Consider the following 13,827-nt stretch of genomic DNA (forward strand, 5'->3'; position numbering starts at 1 on the left):
TTTTTTAATTTTGAAACAGGGTCTCACTGAGTTGCAAAGGACCTCACTAAGTAGTTGAGGCTGTGTGTGAACCATGATCCTCCTGTCTCTAGTTTCCCAAATGCTGAGATTACAAGCATATGCCACCACACCCAGCAAACTTGGTGAGTTTTAAATAAGAGATAGGGAAGGTTGGTTCACTGAGAGGTTTCAAGTCAGCAAGGTCCCCCATCTTTCTCTATTGTTGTTTTTAGAGGGCTGTTCTTATCTTTACACTCATATTTATGGGTCCCAAGAAAGCTGCCACAACCCCAGGCTTTGCACTCTTTTTTTTTTTTTTTTTTTTTTTTTGGTGGTACTAGGGGTGGAATCCAGGGGCTTTCTACCTCCGGGCTATACTCCCAGACCTATTTTATATTTTATTTGGAAACAGGGTCTCACTGAGTTGCCGAGAGCCTCACTAAGTAGCTGAGGCTGGCTTCGAACCTGTGCGATCCTTCTGTCTCAGCCTCCAAGTGCTGGGATTACAAGCATGCTCCACCACGCCCGGCTAGGCTTTGCACTCTTAAATAGATGCTCCCAAAGGCAAAAAGATGGGTCTTTCTCCTTGTGAGGTTTTGTTTACTTTATTCAAGAAAAAAAAATGTCTTTATACAAGTCTCCTGCAGACATCCAGGGGAGGGTTTCTTTTCTGTTCAGATCTGTGTTGCCTTGACCTCAAACAATGTGCACCAACAGGAACAGAATCACTAGTACAAGTTTAGATTAATGAAGACTTGCCCTCTGAAGCTGGGAAGGGGACACTTTACCAGGACAGGTAAAGTGTTCAAAACTAAATCAGGGCTTGGTGGCAAGAATGGAGAAGGGGGAGGGGGGCTATTGGGTAGGTGGCCAGGAGAGCCTTCTGTGATATTACTCAAGACTACTGTGAAGAGAAAATGAGCTGTGTGTAAAATACTGTGTCTGACTCCTGGCAGATATAAGTCTCAAATAAATGTTCAATGCTACCTTTTCTGCCCTGATTTTAATCCCTTTCTCCACCACTAGTTCTCAAACTGACGCACAGCCTTTAGAAGGTCCTCTTCCTAATGCAATGCTCCTGACACCCAAAGGCCCACCTCAGACATCAGTCAGATTTACAGTGAAGTCTCTTCTGAGCCAGTCCTCCAGGGTACCCATTTCATATCACACTTGGTCTTGTCCTTGCACACATTCTGGAATCTCTATGGAGTGTAAACTCCTGACCATTCAGGCTAGGTCTTGTTAATCTCCAAATCCTCTATGCCACCTTTGAGCAAGCCCGACACGCATGAGGCACCCAGGAAGTAGCTATGGGGTTGAATGGAATGCATTTTGTTTAAAACTGCTACCCTGGGTGTCCAATGTTGGGCAAAGCTCAAGGTACAGTCTCTTTTTTATTATGGTAAAATAGGCACAACGTTGCTTTTACCGTTTCAGCCATTTTTAGGTATACAGTTCAGTGGCATTGAGTGCATTTTGTTGTCATACAACCATTTTCACCATTCATCTCTAGAACTTTTTAAGTTTCCAAATTGAAATTTTACTCTATTTATTAATCAGTAACTTCCAATTCCCTCCTCCCACAAGCCCTAGCAACCGCCATTCTATTTTTTGTGTCTATGAATTTGACTACTCTTGATATCTGATATGAGAAGAATCATGTATTTACACCTTCATGTCTGGTTTATTTCACTAGACACAATGTTCTTAAGGCTCATTTGTGTCATAGCATGTGTCAGAATTTCATTCCATTATCATACACCACATTTGACTCACTCACACATTCATTGATGGGTCCTTAGATTATTTTGTGTGTAGTGGGGGTGGTTACTGGGAATTGAACCTGGGTATGTTCTATCTCGAAGCTACACCCCTAGCCCTTTGTAGTTTAGTTTTTGTTTTTGAAACAGGGTCTTACTAGGTTGCTGAGAGTCTCACTACATTGCTGAGGCTGGCCTTGAACCGGAAATCCTCTTGTCTCCCACTATTATCATATGCCTTCATGCCAGTCTCCATTTTTTACTATTATGAATAAAACTGCCATAAACTTTGGTGTAAAATACCTATTCAAGTCCCTGCTTTCAAGTCTTTTGTATATACAAGAAGTAGAATTGCTGGATTATATAGTTTGTATGTTTAAATTTTTAAGGAAATGTCATATTGTTTTCTTAAGTGGCTATACCAGTGGCACATTTTAATTTTTTATTTTATGGGTCTGGGGATGGAACACAGGGGCATTTGACTTCTGAGCTACACCTCCTGCCCAGTTTTTATTCTTTACTTTGAAACTGAGTCTTACTAAGTTGCGGAGGGCCTCACTTAAGTAGCTGAGGCTGTTCTTGAACCACGATCCTCCGGTCTCAGCCTCCAAAATGCTGGGATTACAAGCGTGTGCCACCACGCCCGGCTCCACTGGCACATTTTGACTTGCACCAGTGGTAGATCTTGGAGGCCCACCGTGAGTTTTAACATCCACCAGATATTAAGGCACTCTTCGCCTATCACAATCAATCAGGCCTCTCATGAGACACTTCAATAAAAAGATATAAGTCAGCTCAGCCTCATGACTCAAAGTTCATGGTCTAAGCCACACAGGTCTATTTTCTGCACATTGTCACCACTGCTTATTATGAGGTCTTTAGCAAATCTGCATGGCTGAATCTCAGTTTCATTTTCTGTAAAATGGTGGTATTAATAAAATCTACATCTTTGGTTGTTGAGGTAATTAATAGGATAGTGCAGGTAAAAGTGCTCACTACAGGGCCTGACAGTGTAAATGTCCAATAAATCTAGCAATTAAATTATACGATAATGATAGTGAGCAATGTGATGTACTCAGAGACTGGCTTTGAAAGCTGTTTTCAGGGGGAAGTTTCAAACTGGCTTGAGCAACAGTGGTATGGAAACAAGTGTTTAGATACTGAAGGGATTTACCTTCATACACAAAGTTCATACCCAATTTTGTCACACGTGGACTTAGCTAAAATTCTTTTAGTTTCTACTTTATTTATTTATTTATTTATTTATTTTGCAGGTCTGGAGATCACTCAAAAGCTGGGCACAGTGGCAGACTCCTGCAATTCCAGTACCTGGGAGGCTGAGACAGGATGATTGCAGGTTTGTGACCAATGTGCAGTAACTTAGTGAGACCCTGTTTCAAAAATTAAAAAAATAAACGGGGTATGGCAGCGCATGCCTGTAATCTCGGTACATAGGAGATGGAGATAGGAGAAGTACAAGTTCACAGCCTGCCTTAGCTACTTAGTGAGGCCCTCCACAACTCAGTGAGACCTTGTTTAAAAATAACATAGGGCAGCCAGGCGTGGTGGCGCACCCTTGTAATCCCCGCGCTCGGGAGGCGGAGACAGGAGGATCACACAGGTTCAAAGCCAGCCTCTCTGGCTTAAGAGACCCTGTTTCCAAATTAAAAAAAATATATAAAATAGGTCTGGGAGTGTAGCCTGAGAAGGGTTTCATCCCCAGTACCACCAAAATAAATAAATAAATAAATAAATAAATAAATAAACAACATAGGGCTGGGGGTATAGCTCAGAGGTAAAATGCCTCTTGATTCAATCTCTAGTACCACAAGAAATAAAAAACAAACTAAATAAAAATAGAAAAGGCTGGAGATATAGCTCAGTGGTAGAAGGCCCCTATATTCAATCCCCAGTAACCCCCCGAACACACACACAGAAGCCCACTCAAACTCACGGTAAGAGGAATGGGAGTTGATGTTAGGGAGATAGAAGGAGCTCAACAACCCCAAGAGATAATATATAGAAAGGCAATATGTGTCTATATCTGATCCCTGGTCATATCTATCTCACTGCTGCTTCTCTCTGGATTTTGCTTGGCGTTTATCCCTTTTGAAGACTGGCCTCCTTTGTTAGTCAGTGTATATGAAGTGCTCCCAGCTCCTGGGCTCTGTGCTTGTCAGTCCTAGCCTCAAACACTGCATTGCTGAATGTGGATTCCACCCACCAGCTCTCAGGGCAATCTAATAGGCCGTGGTGGCTCAGTGCTCATCCTGTATGAGATTAGGACAGTGAGGCTGCACAAAGACCTTATGGAACAGACACGGTTGCCTGGCGTAGATGCAGTGGTCCTAGGGGAAGGGGAATTGTGTGTTTTCTGTTGATCCACAAATAGGGCTCACAATAAAAGACTTTAACACTCAGTGTGCCTACTTTTAGTTCCATTTTAAACCCATAATCTCTTCTTGGCTGTTCAAAGTTGAGGTCTCTGATTCTTTAGTGAGATGTTCTGCCAAGAGATTGGGTTCAGGGAAACCTCAAACCAAGTGTCTCTCTTCTGCTTTTTCTTAGTCAAAATATTTCATACGCCTCAGATGGCATTCTCTTTTGAGGCCCAGCATCCACCTTGGACAGGAGGACAGGTTCTTGGCCATGTTACAGAATGATGACAGATGACCCATTATTATAACTCAGTAGATGTATTTTGCCATCATAAAAGAAGAAAAAAAGCCCACAAAAGGAGAAGAAGAAGGAAGGGTTTTAACATTTTGGCCAATGAAGTCTTGTCATCTATCAGGACCTGGAACTCTGCCACCCACCCACTTGGCCACTGCTGGACTAGAAATGATGAACATAAGTCACTGTGGGTTTTTTGGTTTTTCAAAAATAGATAAAAAGCGATGTGACTATAATGTGGCATATGTGGATTTCCAGATACATCTTCTTGTACAGGGAGACAAAGACCTCAGAGCATGCCATTGTAAAGGTCAGTACAGGGCCCCCTAAACCTCAAAGTTATCAGTCCCCAGAAAGCAGAAGATAATTCTGTTTAACTTTATCATTTTTATGATTATCAATGTGTTAGATTCTCACTTGACTAACATTATATCACACCTAAATGGACTAATACAACAATATGGCTCTGCAATTATTTTTTACAATAATATATCATAGGCATTTTCCCTTGTCAGTATGTAAAACTCTTATTCTTTACAGACTTCACAGCTTTCCATTGATTATATAAACCTTAATTTATGTACTCAGTAACAGCTACTAAGAAGTGAGGAAAGTTTTTAAATTTTATGTTTGTCCTCAATCTCTCTTTTTCTTGCACCCCACAGGTATATATTTTATTGAGCAGAAGTGATTTTTAGATTGAAAGTCCACTCCAGTGGCTGCATGGTTGCTTTAAGTTAGCATCTCTCTTGGTTGTTCACCGTAATAATCAATTATTTGCTTCCCTAGTCTCAAATACATCCCCCTTTATCTATAAATGATAATATAGAACACTCACAGACCCACAGAAATCTGAGACAGCTCTCAGAGCTAGATACTTGGGGAAAATCAGGAAACAGGGAGCAGATAGCACTTCTGTAGTTTCTGAACAGCCTTTCGATTTTCCCCCTTGTTTGGTTTCCATGGGAATTGGTGGCTGGTGGTGTGCATGGTGTGCGTGAGTGAGTGAGTGTGTGTGTGTGTGTGTGTGTGTGTGTGTGTGATATGCATGAATGTGTGTGTGTGTGTGTGTGTGTGTGTGAGAGAGAGAGAGAGAGAGAGAATAAAAGGTCAGGCAAACAAGAACCCCTCAGAGCAAATGCTGATCTGCTCAAAGCCCAAGGAGGCAGCCAGGTGGAATTTTGGGGTCACCAGGCAGGAGGAGAAGTGACCCTAGTAAATTAGGATAAAACTCAGGACAGAGACAGCCTGGATGCTATTTCTGTGGCTCTCACGAATTTATAAATTGATTTTTTTCCAGCGCAGTGATGCCGTGGGCATCTCTGATTAGTGAAATGCCTCTGGGCCCCTCTGTGACTTCTGTGTAACACACCAGGGAATGCTGGAACAACCTCTAATCATCTTTATTATTCATATATTGTTTAGGCCACAAATGTTGGAAAAGAGATTCAATTTAAGATGGATGCTGGTTGCCAGGGGGTGTGGGTTTGGGGGGTGTGATTGCAGAGGGATGGGTAAGGGGATAGGAGGAATCCAAGGCTTCTCACTACTGCTTTCAAAATACCGTTCTCTGTAGTGATAGAAATGTTAGTCTGTGTTGCTTAGAAGGGCAGCCTATCTTAGCGAAGCTTTTATTCTTCAAGTGCTAATTTAAGCATAGCGTGGTTTCCCGAGTATAAATACAGATTTAGTGTGTACTCTACCCTACTCAATATAGGATCATGTATCTGCAAAAGCCACCTTGTTCTCAGTCTTACATTGCCAAGCGCAGACAAGAGCGGTGCACATTACAGTTTATGTTTTCTTTGGAGATGAGGATTGCTTTTGTAGGGACCAAAGAAATCAATGCACCCTTTATAATATAAATTAAAATTCTTTGTCCACTTGATGTGTAAAGCCTCTTTAGTCCATAATTTCACATGTTCCTCTCTGAAAATAGGAATAAATTATTGATTGATGGATTGATTGATATAGTGCTGGTGGGGGGAAACGAGCTCACAAACAGAAAGTAAGAGCCAGGGGTCATGATGATTAGTAACTTGGGCTCTGGGGTTAGTAGAAGTGAGTTCGAACCCAAGCTTCACCCTTAATTACCTGTCTGACCTTGGGCAAGGTATTGAATTTCCCTTTGTTTTCTCTTTTCTACAAAGTGAGGATGCACCTTTCTACTCTGTAAGGTTTATTTTGAGATTAAGTAAAATAAGGAATACTAAGAATTCAGTATAGTGCCTACCTCAGAGGAAGTTCTTGGTTAATGTGGAAACCAAATACTTTGTTCAGGGGCACAAAGATGGTGCATCACAACGATTGCAGTTTGAGTCTGACTCTTACCAACCCATACAGGCTGTTCTGAGATTCTCTTGGGAAAGCAGATTCTTTTCCATTGGAACAATCTAGAATCACCCTTTTGTAAAATTTGCACATTTAAAATATACTGATTCTGCCAACTTGGAGCTATATTAGGAAAGAAAGAATCCTAAAGGAGCTAACACAGTCCAAGTCCCTACTATGCATCAGGTAGGTTTACAATCTTAGCTCATTTCTATCATTACACTCTTGCTCATTCTACAGACAAGGAACACGGGCTCAGAAAGGGTAACTTGCCCAAGGTCACGAAGGTGATAGGGGGCAGGTGATAAGACTGCGGAGCTGTCCGATTTTTCTGCTGTTCCAACCAAGGGTCATGAAAAAAGGCCCGAGGGATAAATTCCGGCTGAGAAGCTGTGGGCTGTATTTGGTGTGCCTGCCTGCTCCAGACTCCTTCTTTAGTCTGACTCCCTGGACTATTTCGGGGCTGCCGTGTCATTTCAGTCCCCCTCAAAGAGCCCCGAGGAATGTGCAAAAGAAAAAAGAAACCCGAGGAAATCTATTATTGGCACTAGCCCTTGATTTGCTATTATGACGTCCATTCTGCAAAGAAGTGTTTATACCCTTATAAGGTTCCCAGCATCAATTTAACCGAGTTATCTCCCAGTAGATGATACGAAGTGCCTTCTCAGTAGCATACGGCAGAGAGAGGTGGGAGAGTTTCTTGGCTGGGGAATGAGAGAGAAATTAAAAAGGGCCTACTACGCTGAGTCACTAAGGCGCAGCAGCTTACGATGGACCACATTCGGGCCCAAGCCAACACAGCAGCGAGTCAGTTGCTGGTTCGGGCTGCTGAGATGTTCCTCATTGGGAACGCGTCAAGCCGCAGCCAAAAAAAGGGGGGGAAAAACGCCAACATCCTGAACATTTTAAGTTCATCAGTTATATTTTTATACAGTTAAATCAAGTACAAAAACAGAAAAAAGAAAGTCATGTTTCTACCAGCTTTCCTCGAGCCTCCCCCAACACAGGCTCAGCAGCCGGGTGCCTCAGCTCCCCTCCCTCTATCCTCATGCGCATCCACAGAGAGCTGCTGAGCACTGTTCCTGGGCCAGGCCTTGGCCCCAGAGCACCACAGGCCTCATCACATCTAATCCTTGTGTAGACCCCAGGGGGTAGCACCATGTATCAACCCCACTTTTGAAAAGAAGAAACGGATGCTTAGAGATGCTGAACAGTTTCAGACCTATGGGAGTGCAGAGCCAGAATCAGAGCCAGAGGATTTCTGACCCCAGAAACAGAGCACTTCACTGCTAAAGCTAAAAGGGACAAGAAATGACCCAGACCTGGCAATTATCAGAATAACTTAGAATGGAAAAAAGAAGCAGAACCACAAACCTCTACAGATTTCGGGCCCAGTATGGAAGATCCTTGAATGGGTCTTCAGAAAGCCCTTTCCCACCCCCTTAGGTGATTCTAATCAACACAATTTGGAAACCAGCGATCTCTTGTATCCTCTTTATTTATTTATTTACTTATTTATTAGTTTTTATTTTTTACAGGTCTGGGGATGGAACCCAGAGGCATTGACGTCCGAGCTACACCCCCTGCCCTGTTTTTTATTCTTTATTTTGAAACACAGTCTCATTAAGTTGTGGAAGGCCTCACTAAGTAGCCGAGGCTGTCCACAAACCGCGATCCTCCGGACTTAGCCTCCTGAATGCTAGGATTACAAGCGTGTGCCACCATGCCTGACTTTATCCTATTCATTAAAAAGCAGCAGCCTAGAGACTGGAGACTTACCCTGAGAAGTACATCGCTTTGGCATTATACCAGAAGCTGTTTCCTGGTCCCCTGCTCATATTCTCATGTTCATCAATAAAGGAACCAGCATTATACATCGTCAAGTCACACTGTAAGCTAGATGCCATGCCTTGCTTTGGGTGTGGGCGGGCACAGTGGGGTCAGGATATTACCAAGGAGCAGACTCATGAGGGTTCTTAGAAGGTGGTAGAACTACATTCAACCAACACCCCAGACTCCTCGTTCTCAGAGTAGGATTTGGACAGTTGGGGAATCACAAATCAAATCCATGGTATTTTCAGAAAGAGACAGATTTGCCAAAGGCAGACACATGAGAATGGGATCGCTGTGTCAGGACAGGAAAGTCTTCCAGTGTGGGGAGCCTGCCCACTAAAGCAAGAAAGTGCTAGAGGAGCTCCCAGGGTAATGAGGCAGATTAAGAACATGTAATTTAAATAGACCACCTGCGGTGAGCGTTTACCATCTTGTTTGCTGCCCAGAATCCCAAGTTCCTTTCTGTATTGGGGAAATTTTCTCTGTGGGAGTCCATGGGGGTGGAAGAAGCTAGATAGATACTCACTCTCCTTGCTTCTGGAAACTGTTGCATGGGCACAGTGAACAATTAGACACTCCTACCTGGACCATGCATCTCATCCACCAACTTCTCACCCCCATGATTGGAATAGGGCGTCCAAGGCTCAGTGGTGCAGAGGTCTCTGAGCGGAGGTTGTATTCAGTGTCTAATCAGACTGTGGGATGTGCCCTTGGTGCTGGAAGGGCCACTCGGATTCTTATTTCTTACCTCTTGTCCAAACCAGTTTCTCCACTGTCTCCACAGAATCAATTACTGGCAAATTTTTTTTCTTTTCTGCTTCACTTAGAAAGAATCAACTTATATAGCCAGAATCCATATGTATTTATATATTTTTTCTACCAAAAACTCTTAGCCCATGTGCCTTCCCACACTGTGTCACTGATAGAATTTCTAAACAATTCTGTTTGACCTGTTCCAATCTTTTTCCTAATCAGAAGTCACTTTTACCTTCTTCATCTTCATTTGCAAGGTGGCTATCACCTTCCCTCCTGTGTTTAAATATGAGGAAACTGGAGCTAACAGAAATAAGTAAGAATCTTCTGTGATACTAAGCTCTGTGACTTTGGGTAAATTTCCTCACCTCTCTGAGTATTCATTTGGTTGACTTAGAAAGAGATGCAGTGGCCAGTTCTCTCCCAGGATTTTTGGGAGGATAAAACATATGGCAAAATAATCTAGAGGTTATAAAATATACCTTATGGTTATCATCATTGTGACTTTTCCCCCTAGACAATTGCATATATTTTTAATTCACTATATCTTTAAGGAAAAACAAACAGCCAAAATAACAATAAACCCCCAAAACAAACAAAAACCACCCCAAAGGATATCCAAGCCAATGTGGAAAAATTGGGTTCTTTTCAACAAAATTGGTTTCCAATTGCATTTTTATTCCAATTCTGTCAGTGGTTCATTTTGTCCCTGATGGAGTATTTTGTTTGAGTTATGGCTGTTTTATAGGAACACTGGGCTGAAGGCCTCTCTCCTGAGAAAGATGAGCCAGTGTTGACTCGGATGGATTGGGCATTTTCCCTAAAACATGTCTGGGAATGGAATGTGAAATGATCTCCGCTCATTGGAACCTCCTGGGTCTTCCCCTACCGGAAGCAATAAAGCCATCATTTGAAACACTTGCCAGTACTGAGGGTGCCAGGAGCTGCCCCTGGATAAAATGCCAAGGGCTTTTTGGGCAGAGAAGGAGTGCCAGTCTTTTCTGTTAATGCTGGATGGGAGGAAAAGCAGTGCTGGGCACAGAGGCCTTTTCTGGAGAGAAAATGCTACCATATTCCTGGCCACGGTCATGGTGCCCATTCACAATTAGAACCTGAGACTAATGTTAAACTTTCCCAAGAAAAATGGGGGGTGGGTGGTCTTTTCCTTTTTCTCTCCTTGTTCAGAGCAGGGAACTGTATATTCTGAGGTTAGTGTTTCATGGAATGCTTTTATCAGCTACACCTCCTCCCCACTCCTTTACCATGCTGTTTGTGCTGCAGGCCCCTCAGAGTACCTTGCGTGAGCCTAAAATACAATTTTGATTTGTATCTAAACCTATCCCTACCCCTCCCTGCCATGACAACTAAAAGGAATAGATGACATGTTTCCTGGTTAGGACTTGACCTGTCTTCCCTGTATGTTCTGTCTGTATCCTCCTTCTTCTTCCTTTTTCTACTCTTCACCATCTCTGTACATCTGCAGACCATCAATGCACCAAAAGTTTCTCCTTTCCCCCCAAATTTTCTCATCTCTTGCCACTGTGTTGTCTCCCCCTTCCATCCCGTTCCCCTCCCCCTCCGTTTCCTTTTTTCTTGGTACTGAGATTAAACCTGGGGCACTCTATCATGGGCTATGCCCTCAGTCATATTTTATTTTATTTTATTTTATTTTTTATTTTTAAACAAAGTCTGGCTAAGCTGCTGATGCTGGCCTCCAACCTACAGATACTTCTGTCTCAGCCTCCAGATTACTAGGATCAAAGACAGGTGCCACTGCGTGTGGCTGTCACTGTGTTTCTTCTACCCATTGTTAGCCTTTCTTTTACAGTCATGCGCCTAGAAAGAGTAACCTTTACCTTTTACTGTACTCCCTCACTTTATTCAGCTTCTTATAACCCTTCTCTCTGGCTCCTACTTCTCCCTGAAGCTTCTCTCCCTCCTGTTCTCAGCTGTCAATTCAGCTGCTCCAGCTCTGTCACTTGCTGTCAACCTGTAGACTGTCATCCCATTTTACTGGGACGCCCTTTCTTTCATCCTTAGAACTTTCTCATTTGTTCTTTCCTTGATGCTTCCCCTCCAAGCTACAGCATTTCTTCTCAATCTCTTGTTCTGTCTGTCTCCTTTCCTTCTCGTACACTTCCAAATGTTGATGTTGCCCAAATGTGACAGGGGACAGCTACTCCATAATCATTGCTCCTAAATTTTGCTCAGCTCTTAGGCTGAGGTCAACTGGCTCAAGAGGAGGCAGTCTTCCATCTCAGATCTGGGGTCCACACCCTGGTTGGTCTAAGCAGGAGTATTAATCCTGTTTTCCTTCATTGGTGATCTGCTTATGAGCCAGGTATAGTCAATAGGACATAAGGACTAATCTGCTGGAGGACTTCAAAGAATTATTTTTTCAACCACATGAAAAGACAGACTCTCCCAAAGTGAAACCATCTGTTCCTACTTTATCTTCCAGCTCTGAACATGGTTGATTGAGGGTATGAAGTGTGGGCTGTGGCAGCCATCTCAAGACCATGAGGCAATGAGTCTGGGGATGGAAAAAATAACAGAATAGAAAATAGAAAGAGCTTGGATTCCTGAATGATAATCACTGAACTCTGGACCAACTTCAAAAACATCTACCTCAGAGAGAGAGAGAGAGAGAGAGAGAGAGAGAGAGAGAGAGAGAGAGAGAGAGAGAGAGGCAGGCGGACTGAGGATCTGAGGATTGAACTCAGGGGCATTCGACCTCTGTGCTACACCCCCAGCCCTTTTTATTTTTTAGTTTAAAAAAGGGTCTAAGTTGCTGAGGGCTTTGCTCAGTTGCTGAGGCTGAGGCTGACCTCAGACTTGCAATCCTCCTGTCTCAGCTCCCTAAGTACTGGGATTATAGGTGTGTCCCACCAAGACTGGCTTCCATGCCAGGTTTCAAATGTTAAAACTATTTATTTGTATGAGGGGTTCCTTTTTTCCATATTTATTCCACCTTGGTTTATCATAGTCTTCTTATTCAGGATGTTTTCTCTCTCTTCCTCCTGTTAGCTCTTTATATGTTGGAAGAACCTCATATGTTTTCTTCTCCAGGATAAAGAACCTCTCAGAAACAGTTACTAGAATATTTTCTCATATAGTGGGGTTTCAGATCTCTGTGCAATCTGGTTATCATCCTATAGTATAGACACACTCTAGTTTCATTGGAGAGCCTCACTGGATCGAATACTATACATGTATATCATCTAACCAGTGTAGGGCCAAAGGGGTGATCCCATTCCAGAAATTCCACATGGTGGCCTTTACTAATTATTTACAACTTACTGTGTGCCTACTTAATGCTAGGTATTCTATGTACACCAAAGCTTTTTAAATCTTCTGCCAAAGTCCCCTTAAGACAGAGAAACTGGATGTGCATTCCCAAGGAATTAGGGGTATAGACCACACAAAAGCTGTCTGCTTTCTTGGAATTTCTTCACCAGTTTAAGCTTAAAAAATGGCAGCAGATTTTTCCTTCTACTCAATAAAAGCTCCCTGTTCAGCTTAATATAAAAATAGGTTGCAAGTGATTTGCCATTGAGTAAAATAGAAACCCTGGGAACATGCCCTGTGTTTATGCCATGGCCTCCCATACTCCCAAGCTTACTGCCAAATTCTCCCAGGAATTTGCCAGCCTAATCCGAGAAGTGTGGCCATACATTATCTTTATTACTTGCAACAGCCAGGCAAGGAAAGCGGATTTGGGGACAACTAAAAAACAGGGCCTCAGAGGTAACTTGCCTAAGTTTTGAAAGCTAATAGGTTGAACCTGACACTGAATCTAGATCTGTGCAGGTCCTTGTCACCGCACTCTGGATGGCCTCAAAAGGAGGTATGTCGAAGCACATATCTGAGAAGCTAATGTGAGCCTTCTGTGTAGCATGGGATTCAATCTCTGAACATTTCTAAGCCAGCCTGATTTACAAGTGCAAACATTCTCCTATTAGCTCTGCCCAAGCTGGTGTGTGGCACTGTGGGCTACCGCACATGCTAGAGCCTTCCCCCAGATCTGATGCGAGGGCTCTGTTTGGTGGAAAATTTGATTTTTGGACCCGCACGTCAAACTCCATATTATTCTCTGCTACCTTTCCTTCCTGCCATCCTTTATAGATTGTGTAACTACTTTGGGGGTTTTCCTCCTTTTTAATTTTTTATTCTTTTGAAGGGGAGTAAATGGTTTATTGGAAGCAGCAGGGAGTAAGGAAAGATGGCTGAACACCCCAAAGGGGCTGTCAGAACTCTGGGGTCCAGCAGTTGTCTTCAGGATATTACTTGGGAGTAGCCCAAGCCGAATGCCTTCAATTACAGGCTGCTTTCTTCCAGAGTCCACATGATCTGCCAGAAAGGAATAGGGAAAGTGGCAGAACACCTCTTGGGCTGTCGGGTCTCTAGTGTCCAGCTGCTGCCTTCAGGACATTACTTGGGAGTAGCCCAAGCTGAGTGCCTTCAATTACAGGCAGCT

Source organism: Muscardinus avellanarius (genome assembly GCF_963383645.1).
Source record: "Muscardinus avellanarius genome assembly, chromosome: 1".
Classification (NCBI taxonomy): domain Eukaryota; kingdom Metazoa; phylum Chordata; class Mammalia; order Rodentia; family Gliridae; genus Muscardinus; species Muscardinus avellanarius.